A 20,734-nucleotide genomic window follows, 5' to 3' on the forward strand; every position below is an offset into this window, starting at 1 on the left:
ATGTAAAATGTCCTGTAACAGAATGGCGTTGTTCTTGATCGATGGCAATAAAAATAATAGTAAAGCAGACATATTTAAGATATGGGAATATGTGGTCTTAGGGTGCTTTCAGGTATATTAAAGTGAGCACCAGACCAGAAGTGGCTTTCAACCCGTAGTTAATCATGTGGAAAGATAACCGCCTCCCATAAACGTTATTATTTATTCAATTAAACTTTATTGCAATTAATAAACATCTCACAACCCCAGTTCGTAAAGTGACCGTTTAGAAATCCAACGGCTATTTTTCGTTTGTTACGGTTACGATCTTGGAAGGAAGTCTACCATATAAGAATTGTTTTTAATTAACCAAACAAACCGGTCTGTGTTCGACGAGGTCTATGAAATCAGAAGACATCCATATTTTAGTACCAACCTACCTGAGGAATTTAACAACTCCCTCGAACCCTAAACGAAGACTTCCTGGTGAAAGTGAATCCATAAGTAGACTTTGTACAGTCATGTTGCTGATGATATCACGCATGTTATTTTTAAATTGACCTTCTAATGAGAAGTTTTCGTTTCCCAGATATAGCATTTCACTATTTCATTTATAATGAAACCACGAAGTAATTTCAGAGATATATTTGTTTTCATTGCGGGTCAAGCCGTGCGTCGGGGATCATTTGGATTAACTGCACTCGGAACGCGAAAATGGTTCCCCTTGCATTGCGTCAAAGGAGGAGTCCGAAACTCGAATTTTAGTACTAAACTCAGAAAATGCAAATGTTTTTTCGGAATTTAGCGGTGTGTGGAGTGCTATAAGAATTTCATACTCCACTCTGAACGTAAGAACGGTTTCCTTCGAAATGGTCCAGCAGTTGAATTCTGCAACTGTTCTGAATACAAAGCTGGTAAGAGTATCCAGCATTTTAATGCAACTGTACCCAGAAGACGAAAATGATTTTCTTCCGATTTATGCAGCACATAGTCTGCAACTAGTGAGTACTTTATAACTTTACTTGGAACACCACAGTGGTTTCCTTCAAAATGCGTCAGCAGATGAATCCGCAACTGGAAATTTTCCGTGCATTCTGAACACAAGACTGGTTTTAATTTAAGAATGAATCAGCATTCATATACCAGCTTAAATCATAATATTAAAGTTCTTCAGGACACGTAAATGGTTTCCTGCATTCTCCAGCAAATATATAATAATAAGTGTATTTTTTAATGAGCACATTCCTGATAGTTTTCCTCTTAATGTATTTTTTTCAACAGGTCGCAACCAAAAGTGCTCGCGGGCCGTAGTTTTAACATTCCCGCCCTATTGTCATAATGTGGCTTATGCATTTTTTGATATCGGTTCGATACAATATTCGTTGCAATATTTTTTCTGTGTCTTACAGTGTGGTCCATCAATGAATAAGAGATTTTTCTGTTGGGCGTGGTATTCGCGTCTAACTTTTTATCAATCATTATCTAACTTGACGACATATAACAAAGTATCGAGAATCTGGAGCATTTTTTCTCTACTTTCTATAGTTGGTCTCAGACCAGGTTTCTAAATCGTGTCCGCCTCATCCGGTAAACTTAATCTGATTTAAAGAAATGTCTAATCGCTGCCTTAGTTCTTGTATGTTCAATAGACCATTTAGCAAATTTTACAGGAGACGTTTTTTTTGTTTTTACAGGCAAATTCTAAAAAATTCTCGATTTTGTTTAATACATATGTGTAACAGGAAATTATTAAAGATCATTTTTCGAAGATTGAAGCTATATTATGACTTTAAAGGTGGACGTTGAACATGGCTTGAAAATGATGAATGATTATTTTGGATATTGAACATATTGTCTGGAGATTGAACAATTCGGCTCCCATAAGTTTGAGGTATTTTTTGTTCAATTAGCCAATTAGTGGTAAATTGTATTATACAGGATGATTTCCAGATTTCAAATACTTTACTTTTATCTTAGTTAGTAGTTGACTTAAAGTATTACTTTAAAATATACAAACAGAGTCCTTGAGTTGATTTTTCACAAAAACTGCTCTATATAAATCATCCAATATTTTGGAAGTTTGAAAACAATGCACAAGTACAAAGGTACCTACCGCTAATATACTACTATCGGTTGTCGGTGCATGCGTGATGTGAAATATTCTTATATCGTACGTATTACGGCCTCCGTGGTCTAGGGGTACTCTTGACTAGAAATCCGGAGGTCGCGGATTCAAATCCCGGCGTGCGCAAGTAAATTTTATTTGATTCATTTATGTTATTTCACAAATTATTCATTTAAAATAACATATTGTCTATTTGCGGCATGTTCCAGAGAGGAAGATATGGTGTAAAGACCACCAAAAGAATTGAAATGGCTTTAGCCGTGTTTGGTGATCAGATCTGAATAGATACTCACATACCATCTCTCTTCTCCTTCATCCTCTCTTTCTCCTCTCCATCTCCTTCCCCTCCACACTACCTTCAGCCTCATAATATACTAATATACCCCAATTGGGGATTCCATAGTCTCACTGGCTCCAGATGGTTGAGAGCAGTTGAAACTGTGTGCGGTATTATTGAAGTTCAATTTTCAGTTGAAAATTTGTTTGGTTTTTTTTTTTTTTTTTTTTTTTTTTTTTTTTTTTTTTTTTTTTTTTTTTTTTTTTTTTTTTTTTTTTTTTGTTTCGTTACCTACATTTGATAAATGTAATTTTTAAAGTTTACTTACTTTAGAAAGATTTTTTTTTCTTTCGGAAGGTCTTATTTGCCGTGAGCTTATTATTTATGTTGGTTATCGTGAGTAAAATATTATTTTTTTAAATACTTTCAGCTCTTAAAATCCTAAAATTATAATATCCCGCGATTTGGGTTATGGGTGTGCGCTATTTAACATTACATTTATTGTTGTTAGTCGTTCGCCTAATTGGTTTTATTGTAGTTCCTACATAAGAATATGTTTATTGTTTTTTATGTGACTAAAAAAAACAAAAAATCATTAACTTTTAATTGAATGAATTCAAAATTGAAATATTTGGACATCGTTTTCATCAGCGATCTCAGCAGTGATAACGGACAAAATATGTGTCGTAGATGTCTTTCAATCAGACTATGAGGACAGTCGACTTTTTGCACATTTCCATGTCCTGGCTCTTTTGTTGTATTTCTTGAATAAAAATAAGTTTTAATGCACTAATATAATTTATTAATACTCATTTTATGTAAAAGTCCTAAGTTTGTAAATAAATAATTGAATAAATAAATAATAAATGAAGCACCTTGTATATTTGCCTAGCAAATTCAAGAAGTACATGTAAAATATGGTGAAAAAGCCTATAAATGACATAATTTTAAGACTTACCTTTCTATTTGAGCTACTGTTCTTAGATGAATTGATTCTGGAGTCGGTGAAGTCATTTTTTAGTTCAATAACAGTATATATTCGCAATTAAACGTATTTTTAATGGAACAATTTCGTTGTTAGAAAACAACTAAAAATCAACATGGCCGCACATTTTAACTAGCCGGCTCCTGATTGGTTGACAGTGGAGATTGAACATTCAAGACCTCAAACGTTCGGCGGGATGTTGAACAAATATATCAATGAACTTTTTAAAAATATTATATTCATAACTTTGAGTGTTTGAATGTTCAATATCCAGGAGATTGAACAAATAAAACTGAAACATTATTCCGTGAGTGGATATTGGCACTCGAAAAATGCTTAAAATGTCACTTAAAAACCAAAAAATATATTTTTTTTGAGCTTCATTAATGCGCAATAGGCTAATGAACATATTGGCACTCATAACTCAGTTTTGCAAAAAAAGATCTATTGAACATACAAGAACTAGGACAGCGCAATGTGAAATGAAGCCGGCGCTCGAGTCCTGTTAATGTCGGGAGTCAAAACCTCCCGGCATCTTTTTACAACAAAAAATACCGCCGTAGTTGCCACGCGGTTTTCAATCGTTACACGGATAAAAATGAGTACAGTATTTTTTATCAAGATACTGTTTAAAATGTGACTGAGTGACCATTTCCTAATAAAATATTAGTAATTCAGAAAATTTCTGAACACGTGTTCAACGCAGGTGGCCTTATTGGAATAAAAATAATGGACGAGATGCGAAAATTATTGTTTTGAAGAACAGGTGTTCCGACACATATTCGTGCTTTACTGATAGTTTTGTTATGAAATTTGTCAGAATTTGTTAGAAGTCCCGTTTTTAACAGGAAAACGAATAATTTGACCAGATTTTTAATAAATTAACAACAATTCATGGGAAATACGCCGGGAGCTTTTCACTCTCACACTGAACATGGCATTCTGCAGGTGTGCCAGTAATTTATCATAATGGGGTATTCGGGAAGTTCTCATTGACAGAAGCTTCGCATTCGGTGGTAAATTTCTTTACGGTAAAGTAGATATTTCTTATGTGCGAAGATAAGTATTAAATAATTTAATTAAGAGGGAAAAGTTGCCTAGAAAAATAATATTTATTACTTTGATTTCCTTTCTGTTCCCGACTTTTTTTTAAATTCGATTAACGTTTGGTATCAGTCAATTTGTTCCAACTGTAAATAACAATGTGATGTTTTCTTCAATGTAAAACAAACACCTGTATGCGCGCGAGTATATTTCGTATCTGTAAATAGGTATCGCAATCACTGATAGGATTTATTGTGGTTTTTCCATCTGACTGGTGGGAGGGAGAAAACGGAACACAGTCACTTATTATCTCTACCCAAGATGGAAATAATATTACAACGTGACGAATTATTTTTAAACTTTCAGATTAATCGTTTCTATTAAATTATTTGGAAAAATTGAAAGTCACATTATTATCCAATTTGTAGCATAAGAGGCCAATGCAGTGCCGGTGATAAAAACAATGTGTCGCCGTATGCCATAATAACAAGTTGTTATTGCATGAGAACCGCAAATAACTGCGATTCAAATTTTCCCTTCATTCATCGGTGTCCAGTGGGAAGGTCAACACAGGTGATTGATAAAATCCCCCAGCACCGGTAACCTTAACGCAGTCACCTCGCCAAAAGATGTTAACCAGGTTTAGGATTGGAATTGATTAGAATGACAACTATTGCTTTTTATCTGCTCTGTGGCCCCTCGTTGCCGTGTCCACGCTGTTCTATGTAAATCCGCGGGATTCAACATCCGACAGAAGCTAATCAAATAACGGCCCCGAGTAAGGAAGGGAACATTCCAGCTTGTATCGTGTCGATAGTGCGGATAATGATGTAGGCCTTGCGACTCGAGTGCCTATGTGATACCGGCGTGCATGTGGCGCAGCGGGCCCCGAGCCACGTCGGCCCTCACCACGTGCTTGCTGGCCGGCAGGCCCCACAGCGCTCGGCGCCCAGTCCTCTGCGCAACTTGCGCCGGTTCACGTCTCTCTCCCGGTACTCTTGTAGTGGTAGTCTTCAGTCCGCTTGTTTACATTCTTCCAGAAACACCACGGACCTTCGTCCATTTCGATAAATAATAGTGACACGTGATATTGGGACTAATCTTCTAAATTATGGAAGCGGCCGCAGCCGTAGCGGAATGTGCATACATTCATGTAAGTACAACCAAAAACAAACAAAAAGTGTTTTCCCAGATTAATTAATATTTATTCATAGAATCAGGATAAGAGTTAAAATTGAAAGAAAATCAGTTTTCGTTTGAGAATAGATGGGAATGGTCTTCTCCGTATGTTTCAGATAGTGCCTCTGCCGCAACGTGGTTTATTTTGATCTTCCGAACACCGTTTCAGCCATCGTTATCATTCGTATTCAGTTGCTATGTTTTTGTTTGACAAACACCAAAATAGTTCCTTTCCCCAAGAAGCAGTGAATTCGCTATGATACTGTATTTCACTTTTTTTTTACTCTCTTTAACCAGCGGATTAATCAGATTGCCGCGAGGGATTGCTCTCGCGATGCTTACATGGCAAATTTATTAAGAGCGCAAATATGTACATTGTGCATGCTCGTTTATGAAAGTTTGCAGAAACCAATCCCCTCACCTGTGGCCCGCTTCCACATTGTGTTTAATATTGCACTAAAGGTAACATTGCATCGATTATATCCTTTCAATAATGATGTCTTGATTGATAAGTAAATAAGATATTATTTTAACTTGGGGTTATTATTAAATTACCCTTGTGTCCAGCAAGCCTCAAAACTTAGTAAATTCGTATGTATAACTATATAAAATACGTTCTGAAGCAAGACCCCTTCATCCTCATTGTATTTCCCACGTGCTTTTGCCGCAAAGGCGTTTGTTACCTTTTCGTTCACCTTTTTAAAATACAGGTTATTTCGTACTTACGCCCGAGCGAACAGCGTTGTACGAATACATTATTTCATTTCTCAGGTTGCACTGCATGTTTGTATGAGTTCGATCTCCCAACCCCTCCAGCACAAAGGAAACACTTGTTTACGGGAGCCACATATCTAAAAGTTAAAAAATGTTACGGCGGGTAAATACGTACTTACTAATCTGATGTCTTTTATGCGCCTTATCTACAACCATAGACTTTGTGTCCCTGGCTACCTTTGTATGTCATCATTTTAACGATTTTTTTCCTTCGCCAAAACAGTTTTTGGAAATGCATAAAAAATGACAAGGTCACGGTTTATTAGGTTTAACGGTACAGTCTTTCTACAAATGCCTTCAATAATTATACATCTGTACTTCATACTAAACAAGTTTTTGCTCTGTGCGTGTGTAAAGATTTGATAGGTACGTACCATACACCGTTCGGAAGTTCGGAAATGAATAAAATTACGTTTCGATCGCATGTTATTGGATTTCCTTATTCGTGGAACTAATAAGATAATGCACGCGTAATAATTTATCAAATATGTGGTTAAGACGCTTCATTTATCTTATCTTATCACTCCGCTCAACTCGGTCAAGCCACTGTCAAATTTATATCAGTTTTGATAACAAGTAGTCAAATAGATGTATGCTTAGTTAGTTGCTTCAAGCTTGCTGTTATTATTTGAAGTATTTGTCTCAGTGGTGGGTTTGATTTATTATTTTTGAGGTTAAGGAGGCTATTAGATTGTCTGCTGTATCCGTGTTCCTCAATAAATGTGACTGTACATAATCTCTCGGTGTGTATAAAGCTTCGTACTCGACATGGGGTAATTATTTAACTATTCTGGTTGGATTATTCGTCAGCATGTGTTCGCTATTTATATTATTTAGGTAGCAAACTAAAACCCACGATGGTTATTTGTATTATATTCTTCGCGTGGCAACTACGTTCTTATTTCATGTCAGTGATCGTCTTTTGTACCGCGTTTTTCGTGATGGTGATTCGCTTACCTCGATTTCAAATATGTTGAATTCCTTACTGAACTACCAATGTGTAATACCGAACCAATTATTGATGACTGTAGGCAATTTCTATCGAACTGTAAAGCAAATTAACTATTTCCAATAGCTGCCTCTGTCGCCGCTCGTGAGTTGTGTATTCCGATTGGGTTTAAACGTTAGCCATTTCCACGGATTTAGGTTCCAAGGCCGTCATCTTCGAAAGTATATAATTTGTCTCTATCCACATTCTGTAGCTGTTGTGAAAGGTCGTTCCAAGCCCCGTTAACGAGTCGGTCTACTGGCATTTAAAACTCCCGAAGCAAAAAAAGTCTGAGATCGTTATATCCTGTTACCTTTGCAGATACTGAGAGTAAATATTATATTGTTAGTGCAAAATAAGTGTAACTATTATAAAACGTACTTTTTGGCAACAGATGAATGTGGTCCATCATAAAATATTATGAAGTTTGATGTTAGTTAAAAGTCAGGCCTAGTATTGCTACCATTAGCCATTGGGCAACCTTCGTGCCGATTTTCAAGCTCAGTGCCAAAACTAGCTGGGACTATATTGGTTGCGTCAGTTGAAGTAATATTATCTAAGTTTCCAAGGGCAACCTTACAATCGTATCAAAGCTAAGATCTGAAACTGAGTTTAACCCTTAGGTGCGTTGTTTTCATGCTTTCATAAGAAGTGTCAATATCGAATGAGGAGAGGTGGCAGAAACACATTCCTCATGCTGTTACCAGGTTCGCGAGACGTTTTCTATGGCCCATCCATATTAAAAGGTTAAACAATAAAAGTCATCGAAGGCATTCAAATCTAATGAAGGAAGGGTGATGATTTTTTTAATCAAGAGTCGATATTCTGATCGTGCGCCGTTCGTTGTCTGGGATCCCTTTTAACACAATGTTTGCGGGGGGTTTTTTAATCAATCTACGCCGTAAAGCGGGCAATTTTTATCACGTTCGCGCGCAAAATTCCGTTTCATGTAAAATAGCTATAACTTCTGAACTATTGATCAAATTTAAATAAAATTTTCAGTATTTTACCTTATTCAAAATCCTTTATTATGATCTTTTCACAAATTTTTAAATTTTTGAAGAAACATTTATGATATATAAGTTTAAATTTTAAAAATTTGAAAAAACTGCACTTTTGTCGTATTGTCGATTTAGTCATTTTATGCACATTCAACATAGTATATATATTTTTTAAAATACATACCACTAAACACTAATATTGTTTGAAATTATGAAATCGTTGGAAACAATTCTCTTTATGTAAAGGTACATCATTGAATTTACACATGTACCGGGTTTCGCTAAGTATTTTGCGTACCGCGCACACACGACATCGCTTTCGCAGATTCTTATTTTTACCAGGGCCTTCAATCTTTTCCAGTATATGTTTTCGCATATCCATCGATAGTCTTCCTAGAGGATCAGATTTTGAAGATTTTTTTCGGATACCAGATGTTGATGGTGTTGGTTCCGGGTCTTGACTATTATCTGACGAAATCTGATCAGCCACCCAGTGCTCTGCGATTTCCTTAAAAAATTGTTTATATTTAATTTTCCTTTCTTTTACGGAGTTGTACACAACAAATGAGTTGAATAATGCACAATTTATTATATACATCGCTAGACTTTTTGTTCATTTAGTGGTTTTTCGTAAAATAGAATAATACGAAAGATATTGGTCTGCTCGGTCAACGCCTTTCATATATTTATTGTAATCGATTATCATTACCGTAGTCCATTTTTATAGGGTATTTTTTATGCAAAAATATCCCTTTATTATGTAACAAATAACTAACAAATATGTAACAAATAACTTTTCGAGCACAGCACACAAATACTTTGTACGAAATTTTTAAAGCGGAATGTAGGCAGAAAAGATAATAGAGAACGTCTTGAACGAAGCAATATTGCTTTAGCACTGAAGAAATGTAAAGATTTAAAAAAAAAAACAAAACATTTATTTAACAGTTATTTTATTTCAAGTGTATGTTTTATGACCACAGTCGGCCGGCCACCCGACCCTAATTGTCAGGTACCTAGTACACGTGTCTCGAGAGCTGACGCATAATTTTTTAATTCACAGCGTAACCAACATCATACGTTACTCGTAATATATTGTTACTCTAAGTGTACAACGCATTTTGGCGTCTCCCGCGCTTTACCAATAGTGTACAAATACGAAAAACGCTTTTAAGCGTCTCCCGCTCTCTACCAACAGTACGCAAAAGACGCTTTTAAGCGTCTCCCGCAAACAATGTGTTAATAACCTTCCACGGGTAGATGGGATACCAAGTAACAAAGCTGTACAGAATGTACATCCGTTTCGAGGACTGCATCGCTGCATGCAATACTCAGTGTCAGGTGACGTTGCTGAAACTGTCAGACCAATAAATTAAATGAATTTTATAAAATAAACATACAAAATATGTATGTAACAATTGATGAAAATTATTGCCCCATTTTTATGTTTTATTTTATTTAGTTGTAAATATATTTACTTTTTAAAAATTACATTTTTATACTTAGCATTATAAACTTTTTTATTTCAGCATTTAGGCATAACCCACGAAAATATACAAGCCTTTTAGCTTCTCTAACATCCGTCGGCAGTTCGTTGTATATCTTAAAACCTTTACAATAAAGATTATTTTGGGTACCCGACAATTTTTTTTTCTTTGGGACAATAGAAAATATTTTCTGTTACGATTTTCTAATATAATTTTTATATTAGAAAATCTATTATAATGAAATCTTATAATAATCAGTCGCGTAATGGACGCGACTGATTATTATAAGTCGCGTAATGGACGCGACCACAGACATGAATGTATAGACTAGAAATTAAAGGTGAGGGGTAAAATCAACTGTTGAAGAACGAAGGGGGTAAAGCTGACTGTGATTCGTCAATAAATCAATCTGACAGTATATAGGCATCTCGAATTTTAATATCACCATTTAGTTCTTAAAAGTAAAATCTGCTTTTGAATGAATAGACATTTTTACATGGGAGCGCAAATTACTCGCCACGTTATGAACAAATTTGCGAAGAATATGATTTAAGATTTTCACGGCCAAAAGTATTTTTGTTATTTGTTTTTGGGGTATTGTATGTTGTATTGTATTGTATGTATGTTATACAGTGTCCAATGGACACTGCAATGCTGTCCGAAACGTTGGCTAAGGAAGGAGTTAGCGCAACACGGCATAATACCCCAAAAACAAATAACAAAAAAAAAAAAAAAAAAATTGCGAAGTCCTAATTCGGCAAAAAAAATTCTTCTATTTTCAGAGTCGAATATTTTGTTTACGTATTTAGTTAAGACACTTTTATAAGTGTTCATAATTTACTTCCCAGTAACAACGATGCGCACACTTGGGAATCGCTACATTCGACCAATGTTGGAGGGTTGTCACAACCGCTATGTTCCTATTAATAATAAAATATTGAAATCTTTAAGAAAGAAAAGTAAAATAACTAAAAAAACAAATGAAATTATATACACACAGTTTTTACCAGCGATTCCTAAGAGTATTTGGAGTAAAAATTTGGACATCATTTTGCATTCCGATGACACTTTTTCAATTAAAAACAAAAACATGATTTTATATCAAACATCGCCACTCGGTATAACCTAGCGCATTACGTGATATGCACTCCTTCTCGTTCCAGCAGTACCGTACATACGAAACAAGCGCGTACCTAACACGTGGTACCTAAAGCGCAAAAGGCGAAGGCACATCCCTGATTCTTATGCAAACGGCTTTGTATTTTGCGTCTAGATGTATCTCGATGTGATAGTATATGTTTCTACAACTGATCCATATTATTCGATGTGAATAAGCTTAAAATAATGCTTACATATGGAATTTAATACGACAATTGGGTTTATTCTCTTTTTCACATCTATTTTTACAAGTTTTCATAGCACAAGCCACCATTTTGCCGTGTTATTTCGTAAAATGCCTTGACCATAGCTCGACGCTAGCTCGAACAAGAATGATGACGTCACATTCTCAAGATTCACGGGAAGCCATACGCGATCCCAGCCGGCTCCAATGGAACCGGTATGGGGAGTGGGGAATAATACGCTTTTAATCACTTAGGGCAGGTCTACTAATATTCATATGTCTATGGACGCGACTGATAAGCTGATTGCGACTGATAGCGACTTCAGGATTCAGTTGAGTGTACTGAAGTTAATTTCTTCGTCTTGGTCTACAAGAATCCCAATACACACTAACAAGGTGATGATCGCCTTTTTTGTTTCGATAAACTTGTAACAATAACAGTCTTAGTACTTTGTTCTGTTGCTTGCCTGGGAAAGTGCTCGCCCTTCACGTTTTGAATCCCGGGTTCAAGGTATTGCGGAACCTTAGGGTACGTATACATTTGCGAACTGTACCACGAATTACGGGAAAGGAACGAATCAACTGCAAGCGTTTCGCGCTATTTGCGGTTACTTCGTTTCTTTCCATTAGTTGAGGTTCAGTTCGGCAGTTCGGGTCGCGGATGTGTACGTAGCATTACAATTGTTTTTGTGTCAGCATTGTTCATAAATTGCATTATGTGTTTATGTCGATTTATTGTTAAGGGTAATTACTAGAAGTGCATCTGAAACATAAAAATCTTAATTCCTAATAAAGTGCAGTAGACGTATCTCTATTAATTGAAAATTTCCCACTTGTCTATTTAGAATTATACATGAATATACGTAATATTATTCTTAGCCTCGCTGCTTGGTGAATGTGACTAATAATTCATTTATTTTGCGATGTTATTATTTATCTTCCCCTTAATTTAAGCTTGTTTTTTTTCGCTACAAATTACCGTAGAACGTTTTCTATTTTGCAACATGTGAAATAATGTGATCATTAGTTTTCAAATGGCACTTTGATTATTGTGTCCATTTTCGTCCGTCACGTACTTCCTGTCCATCTCATATTACCACCAGTTCGGCCACGTGACCCCTTATTGTAAAATTTTATTATTTGTGTAAAAAAATGTGACTCAAACAGTTCAATGCTGAACATAATCAACATAATATTTGATAATATCTAATATCTACTTTCCTCTGCAAAATTACCTATGTATATTGACGATTTACAGACAACTTTTGGTAGACATTATTTATTCCATTGGCGATTTGTTAGAATTGTTCCTAATACATTTTATAACAACGGTGTTCATAAATGACAATAGGTTTAACATTTGGTCTGTAATGTAATTTTAAATTAGTCTTATGAAATAGCAAAGATGTTATTTCACACGCATTCTTTTCTTTAATCTTGGGTACAATATTAAACAAAAGTACAGCAAAAGCACAGTACATTGACTGTGTGACGTTCAGGGAGTTAAAACCGATAATACTAATAGAGCATTATTTATATTATAATATATAAGATCAATAAACGCTGATTCCGAATCATATTTTGTCCTGGATTTTTCGATAAATGTTTGGTTTTTATTAAATATATATATATGCAAACGTTTGTTCAGTTGAGTGACGAAAAATCGGCGATTGTTGAAAAAAAAAATTCACGCGAAAAAAAGATGACAATATTTGTAATTACCATAATTAATTTTCCATATAATTTAAAATATTAAAAGCACGAGAGATTTAAACACCCTTGGTCGGCTGGTTCTAACAAAATTAAGAATAATAATAATATTTAGCTAATTTAAATCGCGGGGTTTTCGTGAAAATTTTGGCCGGTTCCTCACGGTTTCTCACGACGCCGCGCCGGTCTGCCGCGTTGCGGTTTCTTTGTTCCTTTCGTGGTTTCGCTCGCGCTTCGGTTTTCATATGTATACGCAGCATGAGAATGCGGGCAGTTTTACGCGGCTTCGCGCTGCGTGGACTCGCACACGGGTCACTACAAAGTATTTCACAAGTTTATTTTTTTTTAATTCTTGCTATTTGTTTATTTTGGGTTTTGTACCGACATATTGTTTCATACCGACCCGTTTGGAAATGGCCTTACTGTTAACCGACAAAACCGAGATACATGTGACGTCACGCTTAGCTTGCCAGATTTCGATCGTTTTGGCGAGCGTTGAAAAATTTTCACTTCGGTAATTTACTATGCTAGCGACATTTTTAAATATGTATTACAAAAATTAAGAGGTCGAATTCATAAAAAAATATCGAATAGTTCCTTATTACGTAAAATAGTAACACGGCGATTGACAGAGACGACACAAGATGTGGGCGTGTTTCGTGATCCAATAGTCTGACCTTTCTTTGCTTAAATTTAAAATGCATACAGAACTGTGTTTCATCATTATTTTATAACTGCTCTTCATATAGAAGCAAACAGCACTAATGCAGCAAATAACTCAACCATAATTACTCGCACGATCACAACATATTATATACCTACTATGAAAAATTACTGTACTGCACTTAAACATTTTTCACGATTCCTTGCTAACGTACAAAAACAAAAAAAATTAGAACTACTTACGCATAATGTTTTATTTCAATAATTACAATTTGTGAGCATATAATCCTTGATTTCAAAATTTATCTTTATCTCCGCACACTTTCTTCCCTTTTATAATTATTACTCATATATCTCTTCGACCGGTCGGTGGCCGAGTTGACATCGCGTTTGGGTCCCACCCAGGCGTAGTGTGTTCTGGCTAAGTCCTCCATCAACACAAGCAACATTTTCCGCTTACTGTGGTGGTAGTAGGAGAATTTCAAATATTGTCAGGTTATTCGTAACCCGGGAATGTTTGTCTTTCTTTAAAAAAAAATCATTGGTGAAGATTAAGAACCGTTCTCATCACAGGCTCATTAGTCTCATTACCCATGTTACAGGTTTTGTATGGACCTACTTAATAGGTACTTAAACATGTATATTTTAATATATCTCATCACTTGCATCACAATAGTGTATGTTGTGTAATTATGACGTTTTCATTTCGATCAAATGGAATGGCGGTACATGATGTCAGACAAGTGTAAGAGAGACAGAATGCTTGCTAAATAGACTTGAACTAAACGGCACTAAGTCAGTGGTGACATTGGTTTCCATTCAAGTCTACGTCGAAGACATTATGCACAGGCACTATGCAGTGTCTTCAAATCAAACAAAGGATAGGCGTGAACTGAAGTAAATCCTTCGTCCCATTTCCCACGGCTTGTGTCAAATGTGGTTCGCCATGTGATAAAAAATGAAATGTTTAAACGCATCGGAATAATTTTGACGGAATAAAACTTTAATGATCGTATCCTGTGCATTCAAATAATGTGAAATTAATTTTGAAATGTAGATAAACACAAAAATTACGTCATTTTTATTCAGGTAATGTTTTATTCTCTTGTTACTCGTCTTTGTTTTGGCCCTATTAAATTCTGAACCTTCGGGACCCGGCGGCACTCTTTACCCGAGGAATGTATCCAACATCGGCCGGATTAATTTCCCTTCCCTGGAGCGGCCAGGCGTGCCTAAAGTCGAGAGCAGAGGCGCCGGAGATTCGGTCTGATGATTTCTCTGACCGGAGGAAAGCACTCGGATCTGGATTAAAAACTGCCATTTCTGCAAACCTCCCCACCACTCAACCACCCGTAACAACAATCCCCTTGCTGAACCTTTAAGCCTCAATTTCGACTCACAATTTCATTTAAAACTTTAGTTGTACAGTTATTCAATGAATATAGTGTCATAAATTGGTCTTGCACTTCAAATGTGATTAGTTTGACAGTTCTTTCAGAGACGGTAGTAAACATGCCATCTATCCACTTCCGTTTGCAGCGCGCGTACTGAGCTTTTGCACTCTGCAGCCATCAGAGCTGGAGCTGTTCCCCGAAAATTGCAGATATAAAGCGTCAGCTACACTACTCGCTTCGACGCTTCGACGAAGTCCTCGGCGAAGTTAGCCGAAGTTCGAAGTACGTGCCCACACACTCGTGCAACTTCGCGAGTAACTCAGTCCAGTCACTCAACAATCGGAAGTCGGGCGAAGCGAAGCGAAGTTCCCCGAAGCGAAGTGAAGTTCGTGCCCACACTATCGTATTCGGTCAACTTCGATCAACTTCGCGAGTAGTGTAGCTGGGCTTTTATACCCTTTGGTCCAATGTGACGCAATGTTTAATGAAAGTCCCCTTCCCCAAACTTTTTGATCATAAATATTTTTTTTATTTTTTTATTGTTTAACTTAAAACATTGTTACATTGTACATAAAATTAGGTAATGTGTAAAACATAAGTTATTGAATTTCTACTCCAATGAAGAGTGCTAGCTCTTGAGCTTGGCGTAGGAGTTATTTGACAATTATTTCATGTTTATATCAGTAATTAACAAAATTACAGTACAATAAATATAAACTTAAAAGAGGATTGTGACGTTAATTTTGGTTGTAACATGAATTGAAGTTATAACATTTGATAGGTGATATTAATTTTTTTTAAAGATAAATTTGACCTTCTTTTTGAATAAAATAAAATCTGGTATTTTTTTCACTTCTTCGGGAAGACTATTAAAATATCTTATGCCTTTGTAAATGTAGTTATTGTGCATTTGTTGTGTTGAAAATAGAGGAATTTGGATGTTAAAATTATACCTTAAGGATGAGTTAAATTTAAGTTTTTTTTTACTACAGTTTCTTTATATATTTGTAATATTGCATCTTTTTTATAGAGGTCTTCAATTTTTGGTACTTCGAAAATTTTGAACAATGATGCTGAAGAGAAAGTTGGTTTTTTTTTTCAAAATTACTTTGATAATTAGTTTTTGTATCACTTTAACAGAGCTTAAAAAATTTTCATATGCACCTCCCCACCCAATGATTCCATACTGAAGTAATGATTGGACTAGTGCGTAATAGACTTTTTTCAGGTTGTTTAGCTTGAGAACATTTCTTAATCTAATGAATATATAGATACATTTTCTAATGCGTTTAACAAGTTCACATATGTGTCTGTTCCATTTCATATGTTGGTCTACAATTACACCGAGGTATTTTATTTCAGTTGTTTGGTTTAGTATGGTACATGATTTATTACAAACATCTTTGTTACATTTTTTGTTGTGTATTATTATATGAATGTTGGGGTTAGTTTTGAATTTATTTATTGTGAATGGTATATAAATTGTTTTTTTTGCGTTAATTGTAAGTAGATTTGTATCGAACCAGTTTTTTAGGATTTGGATGTCATTATTTGCATTTTCATTTACAATTTTCCAGTCATTACCCTTAATTATGATAATTGTATCATCTGCGTAAGATATAACTGTTCCACTGAGGTTTTGTTTGAAAATATCGTTTACGTACATGATAAAAAGTAAAGGACCCAAAACAGTACCTTGTGGTATCCCAAAATCACTTGTGAGTGGTAGACTAGATGCGTGATTAATTTTTACAACTTGTGTTCTTTGGTGAAGATAACTTTTTAGCCAACTTAATGCTGTGTCATTAAAACCTACGATCTTTAATTTTTGTATTAGTTTGACATGAGATATGCTGTCGAAGGCTTTTTGGAGATCAACAAAAATACCAACACATTTTAATGATTTGTCTAAAGCGTCTTGTATGGTACTAGATAATTTAGCAATGGCGTCTTTTGTGCTTTTGTTTTCCATCAATCCAAACTGGTTTTCGTGAATTATATTATTAATCTTTATGAACTGAGTTATTCTTTTTTTGGCAATTTTTTCAAATATTTTTGCAATGTTTGATAGTAAAGAAATAGGGCGGTAATTGGTTGGTTCTTCCGGATTGCCGGTTTTAAATATTGGTATAATTACAGATTGTTTGTACATGGATGGAAAAACTCCGCTTTGAAAACTTGTATTGATTATATGAGTTAATGGTTTTGATACTTGTGATTTTATACATTTCAGTGTTTGTATTGTGACCCCATCAAAACCAGGGGCAGAACCTCCTTTCATACCTGTAATAATTTGTTCAATTTCTTCTGGTGTTGTTGGTTGAAATAATTCAAATTTATGCTCATTATTTACTGTATTATTTGGGGTAAGGCCTTGTTGGATTTTTTTAGCGAGGTTTTTTCCTATATTAGCAAAAAAATTGTTAAATACATTTATTATACACGGTGTCCGGAAACTCGTAGTACAAGCGGGAAACTGGAGAATCTACACCACATGGGGAACCCAAAAAAACATAAAGTTTTTTGATTTGAGCATTTTCAAAAAAAAAAAACAAAAAAATATATTTTTCGGCTATTTTAGGGTTAAAGTTTTTTCTGGTGTTTAGGGTTGAATAACAGATGTTTTAACCCTGCAGAGCAGAAATATTTTATGATTACACCGGGTTAAATGAAGGGTGATTTCAAAATAATGCTTCAAATCCGAGTTTCTTCATTTGTTTTACTTTCAAATAGTTTTAATTAGTTGGGTACTTTGATCTTCAGTAATAATTTATAAGAATTTGATAAAAAAAAAAAAAAAAAATCAACTTCAAACTCGATTTACTCGATAACGAAAGCTCAAATAAAAAAAAAATATACTACAAAATCGACTCCAAATGTGATGTAGATTCACCAGTTTCCCGCTTGTACTACGAGTTTCCGGACACCCTGTATATTATAACAGGTTTTGCACCTTGAACGCTATTACTACCATTCCGATACTATTTATTGTTTCCCAAGGCGCGTGTCAAATTACGAAGTATTCCGCGCACCTTTAAATTCATACAAAAGCAGTCATGTTTACACCCAGTTGTGAATTCATTTGCCGCCGCAAATATTTCGCGCCGGTCTGTGGGAGAAAGGCTCCGATGCATTCTTTACCGGTTGTCTCGGCGTTTCGTGGAAAATGATTTTTAGTAACCTATTATGTATCTCATAGTCGTCATAATCACGTGCCCTGCTTAAATTACTTACCTGTAAATCTATTTGTTTGGTGGAGCAAATTTAAAAGTTTGTTTTGTTTAAGTATTGTGCTGTAAATGACTCGAGATTGATTTATAATTTAAAAAGCAGTTTTTAATATCAACTTGTCATTACATTAATTGCAACATGCTGTAAAGAGAAGACTTCATAAGTCGCTGCTATTGTAGAGGGACTCACCTAGGCCACATCGATATAAACTAGGCCACAAGAATTTTGCAGATCATATTCGTGTCTTTTTTTGTTTGTGGACATTTTACGTGACGTAAATTGCAATATTTTCATAACTCCAAGCCACTGAGTCATGTTTTAATTTAATTCAAATCAAACATATTTACAAAAATGCTACTTTTGTCGATTTTGTCATTGATTCTCGCCCATTCGGATCTTCTTTTGTACTACAGTTTCCACTATATCAACATTTAAATTATTATTATTCCTTGCGTGCCATGCCGCTGACGAGAGATCGCTTTTAGTGGTGTTGATTTCCAGCAATGTATTTGTTTTTACTCCTTTTGATAACCTTTGCTGTGTGCATTATTTTTGCATAACTACGTAACCTTTTATGATCCACTTGCCCTATCTATAATTATTTTCGCAGTGTATTTCAATCACTATGTTTAGTTATGAATTAATTTAGTCTATATTCCGATGCCGGCCGGGCACAAATACCGTTCGTTCTCGCGCTTTTGGTGATCTACGTTGTGTGATTTTTTTAATACGCAGCAGACTTGCCGACTGAAAATATTTCCGCCTCTCTTCTATACTTGTCAACAGAGCATATATTATGTGGATCTGCTTACTTTTAGGTGTTTATTTTTAGCTTTCGTGTTGTAAACAAAAGCGGTTTAAAATAATCTTTTACTGCAGTACCTATACGTATAGACTTTTGATTTTGAAAAATTTTCCCCGATTTGAATTGTAAATTGCTGTTAATTCGGATTATTTTTTGTCTTTATAAACCAGTTGATAAAACTGATATTGGCTGAGCTACAGACGCGCTTTTTTTGGTACATATTTAATATTTTTATTTCTGCAGTGTTTACTTTTTTTACTTGTTTGTTCATTTAAAAAAAAAAATGATTTTAAAAAATTAAACTTCTACTTAACAATATTTTAAGTTGTTTCATGTTTTTGTAGGTACTCACTCCATCGTTTTTGCAGGGAGGTTAAAATTGTGTTTTAGGATGGTTTGAATAATCATATTTTACAAATTCTGAATAGTTGGGCCTAATTTATGTGTGGGTAAGTGGGCTCGAGTATTTAATTAAATGAGGACACCATCGAAACGTTTCAAAATAAATAATTCCTCTAGAATTTATAAAATTTCTGCTTTTTAAACGAATTACTCTAAATTATAATTTTTATTGCGGTTGGAATTATTCAATTTCCTGTCACCGCTTTAGTGATGAAGGAATAATAGACACTCGTTCATTTTATTAATTTCACAGTATTTTTTAAACTTTTCATACTACTGTATAAAGCAGAGGTTCCCAAACTTTTTTGCCCCGTAGACTACTTGTCAATTTTTTTTCCGTAGACCTGCCGAATGTTGAATTTTCCTAAAACTATTAACGTCCCATGTGATATCATTTATTTTTTTAGTAAAAATATTCCCTTCCCTTGCCTGCCCAACAACCGGGTGGCGGTATAGTTGCTCTGTCTTTACATTGTGCAGAAAGGGGCACCCTTGTGAGGTATTACACCAAATGAAAATGAAGCAGGATAAGCAACGGGAATTTCTTTCTGTAGCTAGCCCTACAGAACTGCCCCTTAAGTTTTTGTCAGTGCTTATTCCGGTCAGTTCTTCTTGTCACATGATATCCGATTCTTCAACGTTGCATTTCCATAGTCAAAATGTCCTCAAACTTAGTTTTAAAGTCTGTGTGAAGTGCATTTAAATGTTGAATGTCATTATTACCCTGGACGTTTTTCAAAAACAAGTTGGGGAACTAGAAAAATTCGCCGCTTCCAATGTGCAATGTTTGGCTTGAATATATTAATTTTGACGAGAAAAGGAACGTAGACTCTAGTTATATACCTCAATTAACAACTTTACAAAATATAAAAATACAAATATCAAATAAGTAATTTCTCAGTCTATTATATTTGTGTTAGGTCTATTGTGTCATTTACGCAACTCCTAAATGTTGACTTGAGGTAAATGGGGGCCACTCGTATGTACCCCCATTGGAATCTCATGGACCCCCGAATTTTTTTCTCGCTGATATAGACCCCCCAGCAAGCCGATATGGACCCTTGGGGGTCCATATAGACCACTTTGGGAACCTCTGGTATAAAGCAATATAACACACGGAACTTATTAATTTAATGTCTACCAAGACTGGACCACCTGCTAAAATATAACGTTGTACAAACACGCTGGTCGATTGCCTATTTTCGATGTCACAGGCAGGCAACCAGAGATGATTTACAAATTACGCAATGTATTTAATGAATCCGATCTTTTAATTGGAGTCCAGTTAGTAGAGCTGGCATCATCAGCCCAACCATTGATTCTTCACGCTTTAGAACATCTTAACAAA

General features: G+C 35.2%; 1 protein-coding gene across 3 annotated transcripts in view; it reads left to right on the forward strand.

Moving 5' to 3' along the window:
- The window catches only part of LOC149421570 (uncharacterized), an 83,512-nt gene that overhangs the window by 23,890 nt on the left and 38,888 nt on the right, over nt 1-20,734 (forward strand). Inside the window, exon 1 of one of the 3 annotated variants that reach the window (XM_089634881.1) lies at nt 5,331-5,563. The exons of 1 other annotated variant lie outside the window; for it this stretch is intronic. The gene's annotated coding sequence lies outside the window, so the exon portion shown is untranslated. Of the gene's footprint in view, nt 1-5,330; nt 5,564-18,841; nt 19,199-20,734 lie in introns of those variants that run through there. One more of the 3 variants, XM_089634883.1, reaches the window with a different exon arrangement.

Source organism: Hesperophylax consimilis, chromosome 8 (assembly GCF_061612785.1).
Source record: "Hesperophylax consimilis isolate HC1 chromosome 8, BYU_Hcon_1.0, whole genome shotgun sequence".
NCBI lineage: Eukaryota > Metazoa > Arthropoda > Insecta > Trichoptera > Limnephilidae > Hesperophylax > Hesperophylax consimilis.